The sequence below is a fragment of the Lontra canadensis genome, unplaced genomic scaffold (genome assembly GCF_010015895.1).
Source record: "Lontra canadensis isolate GAN:19392208 unplaced genomic scaffold, GSC_riverotter_1.0 scaffold174, whole genome shotgun sequence".
In the NCBI taxonomy this organism is placed as follows: Eukaryota; Metazoa; Chordata; class Mammalia; order Carnivora; family Mustelidae; genus Lontra; species Lontra canadensis.
The window spans coordinates 1,094,007-1,110,261 of NW_022631168.1; positions in this window are offsets into that span (position 1 = coordinate 1,094,007).

Consider the following 16,255-nt stretch of genomic DNA (forward strand, 5'->3'; position numbering starts at 1 on the left):
AAGTAGAGAGAGACAGAGAAGCAGGCTCCCGGCTGAGCAGACAGCCTGATGCGGGGCTTGATCCCAGGACCCTGGGACCATGACCTGAGCAGAAAGCAGAGGCTTTAACCCATTGAGACACCCAGGCATCCTTGGCCACAGTTTCTAATACAAGAGCTCTTCTGCTTTCTGATGAAGATGAAGGCTATGTAATAGGCTTTGGGAACATCTCCTTGACATGATCTTGCCCTCCGTGTGTTGTAAAGGGAAAGAGAAGGACCTGGAAAACAGAGTCATTGAGGCTTCCTGAGCTGACCGGCTCAGCAGAAACCAGTGGGAGCCCAAGAGAGAGACTAGCCTGGAGAAAGAGGAGGTCAAGGCTATGAAGAATCTTTGGCAGGGCCCGTGGACCGAGCACTGTGGCCCAGGGCTGATGTACCTGCTCTTTCACCTGCTGTGGCACCAGGATTACCCAGGGAGGGATGGAAAGTAAAGAGGTTTAAAACTTCAGTCGAACACTTGGAAAGAAAGAAACCTCAAAGGAGTCGTAAGTACTCAGAACTATTCACATCTTCTGTATCTCTTTCCAGTTAGACACTACAGAGTCTGATAGGGTTTGGGGCAACACAGCATCAAATTCTGGGAGCATGATTCTGCTGGCCCTGGGCATCGGCTGGACTTCCAAATTTGGCCAGGGGTGGACATTTGTGTGCGTTCTCTTAACCATTTATACTCCACGAAAGGGAAAATCCTGGGGGAGTTGGCGCTGAAATAACCCCACTGCTGGGACCCTGAGTGAATGGAATTCTCCAGCAATTGTCTGGAACCTCTCAGCTGGAGCATGACTTGGGACTTCAGTTTCTTCCAGTTTTAGCTTTCGGGTTTTTCTCTGATGTCTTTAAACTTCAACTTGCAAGGACAGTTTAGGACTGTCTTGTCTTCCCAGGCAATTCATTACAGGTTTATATCTGGGATTTCTTGTAAGTTGGTCTTTTATTGTTAGAGTAGCTTACGGTTGTCATTTGCTCTCGCAGAACCTCTGATGAGATGTGTCACACAGTGGTGGCTGGAAGCAACCAGAAGGAGAAATAGAGGGACACCACGGACTTAATAGCTAAGCCTGGTGGGGAAGGAGATTAAAGACACCTGGGAGGGGCGCTTGGGTGGCTCAGTGGGTTAAGCCTCTGCCTTTGGCTCGGGTCATGATTCCAGGGTTCTGGGATTGAGCCCCGCTTCGGGCTCACTGCTCAGCGGGGAGCCTGCTTCCTCCTCTCTCTCTGCCTGCCTCTCTGCCTACTTGTGATCTCTGTCTGTCAAATAAATAAATAGAATCTTAAAAAAAAAAGACACCTGTGAAATGTCAGGTGTGTGTGTCCTTGGGGGATCAATTCTTTTCTTCCATGGTTTCCTCAAGGAAGAAGATGCCACAGGCATCTGTCTACATTTCTTTGAGTGGCTAATTTGACGAAAGCTCTAAGTGTGCGAGATGTGGTCTCTTTCTCCTCTCTTTCCACCCAGCCGGGTGGGAGACAGCAACACCAGAGATGAGAATCGGCTCTGCACACCTGAGACCTTCCTCCGGGGGCTTGTTCCAAGTCCAGACTGGGAGGGATGTAGAGCGCATTAGCAAGCATGGGCAGCCCCTCTGGCAGGCTGCACCCACCAGCCAGCCTTCACCAGTGCACATGTCGTGCTCAGCTTCCCCACCTGCTGGGACTGTTGTAGGATCTTTCAGCTGGTTCAGAATTCTGCCCTTTCTTTACTCCTCCAAATTCTGAACTCAAGTGCTAAAATTTGGGTTTAAATTTCTCAGAAATTGTGGTGTTGAGGATGCAAGAATGCATTCCTGGTCAGGAGCCTCAGAGTTCTGTTGGTTTCTGAGCGAACACTTCTGCTCCCCGGAGCGAAGTCCAGTCCCCCTTCTTTGCCGTGCTGGTTGTGGGCCCCGTGCCTGCGTGGGACCATGAGGAAACGACACACTTTTGCCCCCTCAGCTGGGACACAAGGGATCTTCCCCGTGGAACTATGCCTGTATTTGGTTAGAGTGTTGTGAAGTGTATCGCTTCAACCATATTGCCTCAACAGTCTCGTACTGTTCTGAGAAGGGGAACTACGGATGGATGGATTGTCTTTATTTTCTCACCTTGTATTTGTATTTCATGGTTGGGATCACCTGAAAGTAGGTAGCTTTGGTCTCAGCTAGTCCACGTTCTAGAATTGGTGGGGAAGAATCCCTCATCACCTAGCTTTGTTGGCGATGTTGCCTTGCAATTTTGGTTTTGCTACTTTATTATCTGTCTCTTTCTCTTTTTCTGTGGGAGGGGGTATTGGGGAGGGTTGTGAAGACTCAAACATGATATTATTGCTGCTGCTGCCACCTTCCCCAAGTCTGGAAATTCTATTACTTCTTATCAGAATAATTAATAAAGACGGTTTAACTTTGACACAATGAAACACAAAACCAATTAGCAGTTCTGGGCAATATAGTAACTTGAAGGCACGGAATTCTTGATCCAGATGTCTCCTGACATGACAGGTGAGAGGCAAATTATAAAGACGAGAGGGCTCAGCCGCAGACTGCAGCAGCGTTTTACAGGAAACTGAAGAGCCAAAGAGTAGCATAAGGCTTCTCAACTCTCTTTTGGTAAAGGAACTTTCTTTTTTTCTCTTTTAAAATAATATTTACAGTCTATAATGGATTTATACTTGTGTAAAACACAGTAGAACTTGTTAGTGAAATTAACTGAAAAAAGACTAAGTACAAACACATTTTTTTATTATTCAATTCAACAGACATAAACTCACTTCGTCTGCCTATACACCTGATTTCTGTACTTATCACAGGCCAGGAACGTTTTGTAGACCACCACCAACTTGAAGACTGTACTCACTTCCTTGGCCTGCCACAGGTTCCATATGGACATGAATTCTAGGGGGACATCAGTCAACCTACTGCATGGAGCATTATTGTTATGAGAAGCTCACTTAGTAGTTCTTGTGCAGAGGGCAGAAGAGTATTTTTTTTTAAATATTTTATTTATTTGACACAGAGAGAGAGAGAGATCACAAGTAGGCAGAGAGGCAGGCAGAGAGAGGGGGAAGCAGATTCCCTGCTGAGCAGAGAGCCCAAAGTGGGAGTTAATCCCAGGACCCTGGGATCATGACCCTGGGATCATGACCTAACCCACTGAGCCACCCAGGCACAAGAGTATTTTAAAGGCTGAATCAGAAGAGCTCCTTGGGGAATCACATCTACTCACTGAGAAGGGTCAGGGCTGGAGGTAAGGTTGGGATATGTGGCAGCTGCAGGAAGGAGACACATCTGGTCCCAGCAGAACCTCTGGAAGCCCAGCCTGCTGAGAAGAAGCCTATGAGAATCTTTATTCCCACCAGATATTGATTACATTTGCCAATGCCAGGGAAGAAACCAGGTGCTACCCTCGAGTGGCTTTCTGAGGGGAAATATACCCAACCTGCACACAGGCTGCCACAGCAAGATCCTAGAAGAAACTGCTGCCTTTGTCTTGGGCTCCAATCTCACCTCCCTCACTACCCTTCACGTTCAACCAGATCTATTGGGTGCCAAAGAACCACACACACTCTAAACTTCTTCCACCTTTCTTCGCCCTACCTGAGAGACTGGAACATAGCGTCTGATGGAGCCCTCTTAATGCCCAGTTCTGGTAGACATAGACCTCCGTCCGAAGGGTGAGCAAACACATGCCCTGGCTAGGGTTCCATTGGTCAAAAGCAGCAAAAATCAACTCCAACCAGCCCAGGAAGTCATAGGAATTTATCATAAGGATATCAAGTTGGAGGTGGTCAGCCGTCTCTCAGAAATCCAGGACGGCACCGAGGCCAGGCCTCAGGAGCAAACTGTAACCAGAGGCTCAAACATCATTAGGACTCCCTTTCTCTTTCCATTTCTCATCCCTGCAGATATGCTTCATTCTTCTTTTTTCTCTACAGACAAGTTTCTTCTGCATCTCTTATCTGAATAGCGGCAAACATGGCTACCAACAGCTATCAAATTATCAAATTTATAGGTGGCGGTCTAAGTGTGGGATAACTTCAAAACCTTTCTGCTATAAAACATCCCCAGGACTCTGTGTCAAATATCCACCAACAGGCGGTCTAAGTGTGGGACAACTTCAAAACCTTCCTGCTGGGGCGCCTGGGTGGCTCAGTTGGTTAAGCCACTGCCTTGGGCTCAGGTCATGGTCCCGGGGTCCTGGGATCAAGTCCCACATCGGGTTCCTTGCTTGGTGGGGAGCCTGCTTCTTTCTCTGCCTCTGCCTGCCACTTTGCCTGCTTGTGCTCTTTCTCTCTCTGACAAATAAATAAATAAAATCATTAAAAAAAAGACAACCTTCCTGCTATAAAACATCCCCAGGACTCTGTCTCAAATATCCACCAACAGGCCAGAAAAAAGGGAATGCAAAAAGAATGGGAATACAGATGTCGGCCAGCTTATGGGAAGCTCAAGCTCATGTGTACTGTTCATGACCTTGGTCTGTTTGACTCCAGGTGACATCCCAGGCCACCAGCAGAAGAAACAAGAAGAGAGGGTCATGACATGGAAAAACAGCGAAAGAATAAGGAAATTACCTACTCAAAGTTGACCAGCAATCATATAATATCTCATCACAAGTGCCCTCCTTAATCCCATCACCTATTTAACCTTTCCCCCCACTGGTAACCTTTCCTCCCCTCTGGTAACCATTAGTGTGTTCTCCATAGTTAAGACTCTGTTTCTTGGTTTGCCTCTCTCTCTTTTTTTCCCCCTTTTGCTCTTTGTTTCTTAAATCCTACATATGAGTCAAATCATATGCTATTTGTCTTTCTCTGATTTATTTTGTATATCTGACTCCATCCATGTTGTTGCAAATGGCAAGATTTCATTCTTTTTTGTAGATGAAATATATATATATATCAATATATATCGATATATCTATATATAGAGATATATGTATATACATATATCTATATATAGAGATATACATATGTATATACATATATCTCTATATATAGATATATCGATATATATCTATATCACATTGTCTTTATCCACTCATTTATCAATGGATAATTGGGCTGCTTCCATAGTTTGGCTATTATAAATAATGTTGCAATAAACATAGAGGTACATGTATCTTTTTGAATTAGCATTTTTGCATTCTTTTTTAAAAAAGATTTTATTTATTTATTTGACAGAGAGATCACAAGCAGGCAGAGAGGCAGGCAGAGAGAGAGAGAGGGGGAAGCAGGCTCCCTGCTGAGCAGAGAGCCCGATGTGGGGCTCGATCCCAGAATCCTGAGATCATGACCTGAGCCGAAGGCAGAGGCTTAATCCACTGAGCCACCCAGGTGCCCCGCATTTTCACATTCTTTATGTAAATACCTAGTAGTGGAATTACTGGATCATACTGTAGTTCTATTTTTAATTTTTTGAGGAACCTCCATATTGTTTTCCATGGCAGCTGCACCAGTTTGCATTACCACCAGCAGTGCAAGAGTGTTCCTTTTTTGATACATCCTCCCCAAAACGTTGTTTCTTGTGGTTTTGATCTTAGCCATTCTCAGAGGTGTGAGGTGATATCTCATTGTTATTTTGATTTGTATTTCCCTGATGATGAGTGATTTTGAGCATCATTTCATGTGTCTATTGGCCCCCTGGATATCTTCTTTGCAGAAATGTCTGTTCATGTCTTTGGCCCATTTTTATTTTATTTTATTTTTTAAAATATTTTATTTATTTATTTGACAGAGAGAGAAATCACAAGTAGGCAGAGAGGCAGGCAGAAAGAGAAGGGGAAGCAGGCTCGCCACTGAGCAGAGAGCCTGACATGGGGCTCGATCCCAGGACCCTGGGATCATGACCTGAGCTGAAGGCAGAGGCTTTAACCCACTAAGCCACCCAGGCGTCCCAATTTGGCCCATTTTTAAATTGGATTATTTGTTTTTTGGATGTTGAGTTGTGTAAGTTCTTTATAGATTTTGGATACTAAGCTTTTATCAGATATGTCATTTGCAAATATCGTCTCCCATTCAGTAGGTTGTCTTTTATGTTGACATGAATTTTTTTAAGACGAAGTAAACAACTCAATATAAAATTGGGCTACGAACGTGAACAAAGAGGTCTTAAGAAAAATACAAAGGGAAACGAACACAGGAGAAGATGCTCAACCTCACAGATAATCTTTTAAACACAGATTAAAATGAAATTTTTGCCCATCAAACTGGCAAAAATTTAAACAATTTGTGTCAGTTTGAGTGAGGATGTGAGTCCAGACATACTGTCATATACTGTTTATGATAGTGTATATTTGAGCAGCATCATTCTGATTTAAAATGTGCACACCAACTCAACAGTGGGGACACAGGGAGGATCCAGATGGCCAGAGGAGCAAGTACTTGAAGGAAATTAAAAAACAGGCAGGAGTGCTGGGCAACTCTGTCTGCATCTCAGTTGAGGGGCTTCCTGTTAGTCTTGCCCTGTGCACTGCAGAGAAAATAAGTCAAGACTGTAGAACAACCTTAGCTGCAGGGAACCTGAAGATGCTTTCGCTTCTCTTCCAAACCCATGCTCAGCGTCCATCCCATGTGGAAATTCTTTCCTGGAGATAGATGTTCAGATCTGGAAGACACCATCCTTCAATCTCAAGGTCATCTTACATGTTAGCACCTTTTGCTCTCTTTACTCATTCATTCAGCGACCTCATGTTGAAACTGATTGCAGAAACTCCTAGAGACACTAGAGACACACCAGTTGCCACTGGGTGGAGATAGAAGAACAATTAATACATGCTGATTCTAGAATTGAGAGCTCATGGTCTAGAGAGGAAACATGGAAAAAGTAAGTGGAAGAAAGACAAATGAAAAAATTCATGGAAACAAATGAAAATGAAAACACAACTGTTCAAAATCAGTGGGACACAGCAAAGGCAGTCCTGGGAGGAAAGTATATAGTGATACAAGCCGTTCTCAAGAAACAAGAAAGGTCTCAAGTACACAACCTAACCCTACACCTAAAGGAACTGGAGAAAGAACAGCAAAGAAAGCCTAAACCCAGCAAGAGAAGAGAAATAAGAAAGATCAGAGCAGAAATCAATGAAATAGAAACCAAAAGAACAGTAGAACAGATCAACGAAACTAGGAGCTGGTTCCTTGAAGGAATTAATAAGATTGATAGACCCTTGGCCAGACTTATCGAAAAGAAAAGAGAAAGGACACAAATAAATACAATCATGAATGAAAGAGGAGAGATCAAAACCAACACCAAAGAAATAGAATTGTAAGAACATATTATGAACAACTATACGCCAGCAAATTTGACAATCTGGAAGAAATGTATGCATTCCTAGAGACGTATAAACTACCAGAACTAAACCAGGAAGAAATAGAAAGAAATAGAAAACCCGAACAGACTCATAACCAGTAAGGACATTAAAGCAGCCATCAAAAATAAGCAAGAGCCCAGGGCCAGATGGCTTTCCAGGGGAATTCTACCAAACATTTTTTAAAAAGATTATTTATTTATTTATTTGACGGAGATCACAAGTAGGCAGAGAGGCAGGCAGAGAGAGAGGAGGAAGCAGGCTCCCCACTGAGCAGAGAGCCCAATGCGGGGCTCGATCCCAGGACCCTGGGACCATGACCCGAGCAGAAGGCAGAGGCCTTAACCCACTGAGCCACCCAGGCGCTCCTCTACCAAACATTTAAAGAAGAATTAACACCTATTCTTCTGAAACTGTTCCAAAAAATAGAAATGGAAGGAAAACTTCCAAACTCATTTTATGAGGCCAGCATTACCTGATCCCAAAACCAGACAAAGACCCCATCAGAAAAGAGAATTACAGACCAATATCGTTGATGAACACAGATGCGAAAATTCTCACCAAAATACTAGCCAGTAGGATCCAACAGTACGTTAAAAGGATTATTCACCACGACCAAGTGGGATTTATTCCTGGGCTGCTAGGTTGGTTCAACATCTGCAAATCAATCAATGTGATACAATACATTAATAAAAGAAAGAACAAGAACTGTATGATACTCTTAATAGACGCTGATAAAGCATTTGACAAAGTACAGCATACTTTCTTGACCAAAACTCTTCACAGTGTATAGATAGAGGGTACATACCACAATATCATCACAACCATTTATGAAAAACCCACAGCGAATATCATTCTCAATGGGGAAAAACTGAGAGCTTTTCCCATAAGGTCAAGAACACAGCAGGGATGTCCATTATCATGACTGCTATTCAACATAGTACTAGAAGTCCTAGCCTCAGCAATCAGACACCAAAAAGAAATAAAAGTCATCTGAATTGGCAAAGAAGAAGTCAAACTCTCACTCTTTGCAGATGACATGATACTTTATGTAGAAAACCCAAGACTCTACTCCAAAAGTGCTAGAACTTGTACAGGAATTTGGTAAAGTGTCAGGATACAAAATCAATGCACAGAAATCAGTTGCATTTCTATACACCAACAGCAAGACAGAAGAAAGAGAAATTAAGGAGTCGGTTCCATTTACAATTGCACCCAAAACTGTGAGATACCTAGGAATAAACCTAACCAAAGAGGCAAAGAATCTGTACTCAGAAAACTATAGCACAAAACAAAAATGGGATTCCAGGCCCGATTTCAGCAATGCTTTAGACTGTCTTCACTTACCTAAAGCACTGACTTCTAGTTCAGCTGGGAGAAGGAAAGAACTATGGTCTCTGCTCACTGAGGGCTTTCCTTCAGACAGAGACCAACAGCCAATCAATAGTGATTTGAGGAGCTCAATAGTGAGGTATTAAGATAAAAAAAATTGAAAGGCAAACCACAAACTGACCAAGCATTAGTAGCTGTATTCTAGAATATAAAGAATTCGTGTTTTGCGAAGGCTTCCCTGCTAACTGCCCATTGACCAGAACTTAATCATGCGACCACTCCTAGTGGAAAGAGATTCCAGGAAATACTGCCTTTTCCTGGGTTGCCATGAGACAGATACGAAACAAGAAGGGGATAGAGATTGAATGATGGCTAGCAGTCTGTCGCAATCTTGTTAAAATTTCTAACTCACTTATTTGAGAAAGATCATATTTTAAAAACCCTTTCTTTTTTCCCGCTTGGTTTCTACTTCATTAGTATCTATTCTTATCTTTATGTTTACTTCCTTACACTTGCTTTAGATTCATTCTGTAGATGTTTTACTAGCTTCTTGACTTGAACACTATTTTATTGTGAAATAATTTTAGACTTACAGAAGAGCTGTAAATATAGCACAGAAAATTTCCTTATAGCCTTCACTCAGGATCCTGTAAAATTAGTGTCCATGGCACATTTATTAAAATGAAGAAATTAACATTGTGTCAGTACTATTATCTAAGCCATAGCCTTTATTCAGATGTCCCCAGCTTTTCTACTAATGTCTTTTTTTCTGTTCCAGGATCTAACCTAGGGTATCACACTGCATTTAGTCATCACGTCTCCTTAGTCTCCTCTGATCTGTGATGATTTCTCCATCTTTCCTTGTTTTCATGACCTTGACATTTTTAAAAGATTTCATTTATTTGAGAGAGAGCATGAACAGAGGTGGGGAGGGGGGAGGAAGAGAGGGGCCAAGTGAGAGGAAGAAGCAGACTCCCCACTGAGCAGGGAGCCCAATGTGGGGCTCAATCCCAGGACCCCAGGATCAGGACCTGAGCCAAAGGCAGATGCTTAACCAGATAAGCCATCCAGATGCACTGACCTTGACACTTTTTGAAGAGCATCAGTCAGACATTTTGTAGAATTTCCCTCTATTTGGGTTTTCCTGATGTTCTTTTCATGGTTAGACGGAGTCATGGAATTTTGGGAAGAACAACACAGAAGAGAAGTACCCTTCTCATCTCATCAGGGGAACATGAGGTCAACATGCCTTGCCAATGGTGGAGTTCACTTAGATCACTTGGTTTAGGTGGTGCCTTCCAGGTTTCCTTGCTGTCAAGTTGCTGTTTTCCCTTTCAACAAATCCTTAGAAGGGAGCAACTAAGACCAGCCCACCCTCAAAGGGAGGAAAGCTAAGCTCAATTTCCAGGAGTGAGGGGTATTGAAGAATTTGTGGACATATGTTAAAAAGCAGCACAGTTATTAATAAACATTTCTGGGGAGATATTTGAGGATATGCAATTATCTGGTTTCTCCTTAAAGTTCCAGTCACTAATTTTAACATTCATTGGTGGGCCTTGCTGGCAGCCGTTATTATTCTGGTGTTTCATCGGTGATTTTCTTATTCCCCTATTCCACTCTTTCATGATCTTAAACACATGTACTTAAGGTTATGACTTTCTCTCTGATAACCACTGCCTCCTGTGAGTTTGATGTATAGTACTTTTACTGCCATTCAGTTTTAAATATCTCACAATGTCTACAATTATCAGCTCTTTTACCAATGTATTATTCTGGAGTGCATTTTAAGGTTCCAAACATACGTGTTCGATTTGATTTTTTAAAAATTGTTTCCAGTGTAACTGTATAGTAGTCAGAAAATGTGGTGCACAGGATGCTGACTTTTGAGATTTGCTGAAACTTCTTCTGTGATCTAGTATGTGGTCAGTTTTTTATCATTGGGAGTCCCATATTCTCGACACAGTGAGTGCAGGGTTTCTGTGTGTTTTTCAGGTAGCTGTTTGGATTTTCTCCATCGTTCCCAATATGTTGGGCATGATCTTCCTGTTTCTGGTAGAGATGGGTTAAATGCACTATGATTTGCATTCTTTCTTGTGATGGGATTTTTCATTTGTTTACAAAAAGTAAAAGAGTCCTACTGATTACCCTGGGCGTACAGGCCAGTTTCTAGTTTCTCTTTTGCTTGGGCTCCTCCTTGCCCCACATCACCCCTCCAACCCCAGCCCCGGGGAACCCATGTTAGCAACTTAGTTCACGTCCTTCAATGTAACCAAATACACACATGCGTCTATATACACTTATATAAAAATGTAGGTATTTTTGTCATTTGTGTTTCACAAAATTGGGCTCACACTGTACATATCTTTTTTTCTCCTCACTTTGTAACTAATATACATCTCTCCAAATCAGTTTTTATGGTTCTGGTTCATTCTTTTTTCTTTTTTCATAATGGATGTGTTTTGAAGTTGCTTCTTTTCTTAAAACATTTCGTCTTAAGTGATGGAGAAGATTTAACATTTTATGGTTTCCATAAAACGGGTTCTTACAGCTTCCTGTTTTCAACAACTAGTTCTTATAGCAGCATCAGGATAGTGATCACTATGAAATCTGTCGCCAAGGCCTCTTGAAATTACCCCGTAATATAAGTGGTTCATTCTTTTTATGCCCACATAATATCTGGAGTCGTCAGAATGCTTTCCAGATCTAGTTGACACAGTCTCATTCATTCTTTTCACCACCGCATTTTAATCCACTGCGCAGATCTGCTCCTTTGCGCTTATCTCCTTCCCTACTGATGGCGATTTAGACCGGTCCTGGTTCTTCCTATCACGTGTCATCGAGCATGTGTCATGATACACATTAGGAGCCGATGTTGCCCTAGGGGCCGTACACCAGACAGTGAGCAGCTGGGTCGTGGGGGGAATGGGCATTTTGAGTTCTAGTAGTGTCATTGCAGGGAAGGCTCTGTAGCCAGACTTCCTGAGTCAATCCTGCGGCTACTGTGACACACAGACCAGCCATGGCAAGGGGCAGACTCACTCTGTGCCTGTTTCCTCACCTGTCGCTGGAGGTAATAGTACATACTTCAGTCATAGGATTGTTTGGGGGTTTAGTTAATGTTTATCTACAGCGTTTAGAAGAGTGCCAGGAATCTAAGTGGGTGTGGAATCATTTGCTAGTCATGGATTCTTCCAGATTACCCTGTCAGGTAGCTATCCCAATTGGCATGCCCACCCGCGGTGTGCAAGACCCTGGTTTCCTCATGACCTTGGAAAGTTTTGCAAATCTAATGAAACAAAAATGATTTGGGGTTTTATCTTTTTAAAAAGATTTTATTTTGGGGTGGTGCCTGGGTGGCTCAGTGGGTTAAAGCCTCTGCCTTCAGCTTAGGTCCTGATCTCAGGGTCCTGGGATTGAGCCCCGCATCTGGCTCTCTGCTCAGTGGGGAGCCTGCTTCTCTCTCCCTCTCTGCCTGTCTCTCTGCCTACTTGTGATCTCTCTTTCTGTCAAATAAATAAATAAAATCTTTAAAAAATAAATAAAAGATTTTATTTTTTTAAGAGAGAGAGAGCGAGAGAGAGAGAGCACATGAGCACATGTGCAGGAGTGTGGGGGAGGGGCAGAGGGAGAGGGAGAAGCCACCTCCTCACTGAGCGGGGAGCCCGATGTGGGGCTCCATCCCAGGACCCTGACATCATGACCTGAGCCGAAGGCAGACGTTTCACCGACTGAGCCACCCAGGCGCCCCTGATTTGTGGTTTTAGTTTGTATCTCCTGATTATTGATGGTGATCATTCTAATTCCTTCCCTTTTAAATTAGCTCAGGGCTCAGTAAACTCTGGTGGCTGGTGGGAACCCAGCAGGCCAGTACAGTTGTCCTGGAGCCAATTAGTATACATCCTGGCTGGGGAGGCTTTCCTGCCACAACTGTGGAGGGCAGCAGCAGACCACATAGCCTGCGGAACTGAACCAACGTCCCGTCTAACCCTGCTGATCGCCTATCTGCACCTAGCAAGAAGGCACCTCACGGGAAGAAATCTGGAAGTGGCAGTGTCTCAAAGGTTGTCCTTCGGAGAAAATCCCAGGCCACCTTCCCTGCAGTCTCTGGGAGAGCTGAGAAAATTCCTTGGTCCCTTTAGTGCCCAAAGAGCCCAAGTACTGCGCAGGGAAGAAACGTGTGGTGGGCAGGACAAGGGAGTTTGAACTGCTGGCCTGAGAAGCTAGCCACCCGAGAAAGCTCTGAGTGAACAGGCCACCTTCCAATACACTCCTTCTGTCCTTGGAGGCTGTCAGTAGGATGCCCAGTTGGGGTCATTTTAAGAGGATCAAAACTTCCTATGTTCTGGGCCTTGTGCCTCGCTGCTTCCCCAGAGCCAGGCTGGGAAGAAAGGGGCTAGGAAGGAGGGGCCTGGAACCAGTTTGTACCGATGGACCCCTTCAAACCTGGGCTGCTTCCGATTCTTGCTGCTTCCTCAAAGCGGGCCCGAGCTTTGTCATAGAGCCCAGTCTCCCTGGCTGGCCTGATCAGACTAGGTCTGGAATAGCCTGAACCAATCAAGAGGTTAGGTTTTTACTTCTAATCTATTCCTTGCCTCACTCTAGCCCCTAAACATCTACAAGCATGCACACACACACACACACACACACCCCTAATCAGCCAGAAATGGGTGTTTTAGCTTCCAGCAAACAGGCCAGGGCCATCTCACCTGTTGGATCTCACAATGAGGACCACAAGACCGAGACTTCTCAAGTTCTAGAACACTCATGGCTTTTGGCCATGGCCTAGGGAGACATCCAACTCGGAGTGTCCCCATCCTCAGGTGAGTCTGGAGGGTTTGGTTCATCTGCAGGGGGAGGCACAGGGGAAATTTCCCACTATGTTACTTTGGGAACTCATCCCAGTTCCCTGACCTTTCTGCCTGCCCAGACAGTTTTCTCCTAGGAAATAGCGGAGACAAGGTTGCCCGAAGCCAGGGCTCTGGGGAAGGCAGGCGGGAGGGAAGGGTGAGCTGCCAGACAGAGCAGCTCCCCCACAGAGAATGGTGCTGCCTCGTGGGAGACCATACCAGGCCCTTCCCGCCTCTCTCCTGAGCTTGGGGACTGGATCGCTTCTTCTCCTTCAGGCGATCAGGGGCTGATTCTCCATCCACCACAACAGGAAAGGACTTAGAGCCCCATTCCTACCCCCATGGAGGGTGGAGGAGGGATGCTACCTCCCTCCCACCGGGGTCCCATTCCAGTCTAGCCCCTGGGCTTTGGCATGTGGGGTAGGAGGCAGGGAGGCGGCAGGGGGGCATAAGGAGATTACGCTAACAAGCTGTCTCCCCTGTGCCCTGGTGGCCCTCGCTGCAGAGGGGAAGCAATGACCTTCCGCATCAGCTTGGGATGATCAGCCTCTGGCTGGGGTGGGGGAAGACCAGGGCATCTAGGTGTGGAACATGGGGGCGGTGACGGGCTGGGGTGCAGGCAGCTGCCTGGGGATCAAACTTTCTGTGGGAAGGAGACATGGCCAGCCTAGCTCTGGAGCCTTCTGTGCATTTACTCCCGTCTCCCTCTCTCACTGATCTCTCTCCATAGAGAAACACATTGTTTGACCTTCATGTACGTTTGGCCAACAATCCTAGAGATCTCATTCTAGGTTATGTGGAGATACATTTATTTTCTCTTTAACTACTGCTTTGTAGGGAGTGTACATGTTTTCACGGGTTCTGAAGGATTCTGATACGCGGCAAAGTTGGAGAACTCCTCGTGCGTTTTGTTTTCCTTTAGAAAACGTGTCTAACTTTCCCTTGAGCGCTGGTGCGTGGGTCATTCCGGGTTCGGACGCGGTTCAGGTTGCAGGGTTGGGCCAGTGTCTTCCTACAGTCTCTGTGGGGGAGGGTTGGGGCCTGGCCCCAGCTGGAAGCTCCTCCCCGACTCTGCTATCTGTTGTGGGTTGAACACGACATCCCCACCAACTCTGGCCCAGAAACTGCTGGTACCTTTTTCATGCAGGAGCTCCAGGCGCACTGGTTCCCCCGTTCTCCTGGTCCACTTCTCAGCAGAAGGTCCCACCATGCTGCCCTACGAGGGCCTCCGTCTTTCCCGGGGTTTAGCCAAGTGTCCGCTGTTCTCTGCAGTCTACTTCTCAGATGCTGTGGTCTGCCCTCCTTCTGTGGGGGAGCTGCGTGGGCCATAGTGGCCTGCCCCTCCGTGCACCATGCTGTCCTTCCTCATTCCCTCTTCCTGGGGTCTCCTCGCCACCCTCCCCTTCTCCTGGGCAGGAACCAACTGCTCTTTCCCAGGATCCACCCCCTGCCCCCTTCTTTCCTGCCACGTGTTGGATGGCATCTCCTCTGTGGCCATTTCAGCAGCTACTACACAACACAGTGACTCATCTTGTCCCTTTGCAGGCCCAGTCCTCTCTCTGGGTGCTTGTCCCAGCGTGATCTCCCGTGCTCACGCACATGCTGCATTGCCCCACCAGGCTCCACTTACATAACACGAGCCCGAACAGGAGATACGAAGAATTTCAGATATCAACAGTGGAGCAGTGCACCAAGCACCCGGGCAGTGGTTTGACAGCAGGGTCCCACGCAAAGGTCGCATACACAGGAAGCCAGCCTTAGTCACATCTAATGATATCTAGCAGCAAGGGAGACAGGGTCTAAGTCTCGAGCTGGATGGTAATGTGTACAAGTAAGACTGAAATGGGTTTTATTTCCAAAAGGAAGAGGGAAGACTAGATATCGGAAGGTAATTTGAAGTCATCCGGAAGGGCAGAACAGGGTCCACAGCAATAGGATGAAGCCCTTTGGACAGAAACAGCACGAGCGCTGCCCCCGCTTCAGGCAGCCTTCGGGTCTCTTCTCCAGAAAAGACTTACGTGTCCTCATGTTGTCCCGTGTAGTCGCTGGCTTTTCTATCTGGGGGTCTTTCCTTATCCATTTGTCCCCCCGGGGCCGCCCCTGCAGAGCATGGAGAGTACGACCTTCTTGGAGGTTACGTGGTGTCAGTACAGATTTGGGGACTCCCCCCAGATGATCTCCTTGATGTCTGCCCAATTGCTGGCTTTGGAAGGCCCAAATCCCCTCGGAAGACTGATTTGGTTCTTAAGCCTGAAGGCTTTTACTTACTGGTCTGTATCTGCTGGCCTGTGCCCTGTTCTGACATGACTATAAGCTGTCTCGAGGCTAACTAGCCAGAACTGTGCTCAGATGGGACAAAAACTCTCTTAAGTTGGTCTTAACCATCTGGCTGATTCCAAGCTACCTGAGAGGTTCTACACTACTGGGCTCGTAGTCAACAAAGATTTCAGAGCTCAGGCAGAGAGCGCCACTCTTCCGGGAAATGTGTTCCTTCCCAGCTCCGCACGTAGCGCGGGCTTTGCCTCTGAGTGCTCGTCCATCTTCCCCTTGTGGAGCTTCTCTGAGAGCAGCAAGAGGCCATGACACATCCCTCACACTTTAATTCCTTCATGTTTTTAATACTTTTAAAAAAATTTTATTCATTTATTTGACAGAGAGACAGAGAGAGAGAGAGAGCGAGCGAACACGAGTTGGGGGCCAGCAGCAGAGGCAGAGGGAAAAGCAGGTTCCCTGCTGAGCAGGGAGCCCGATGTGGGGCTC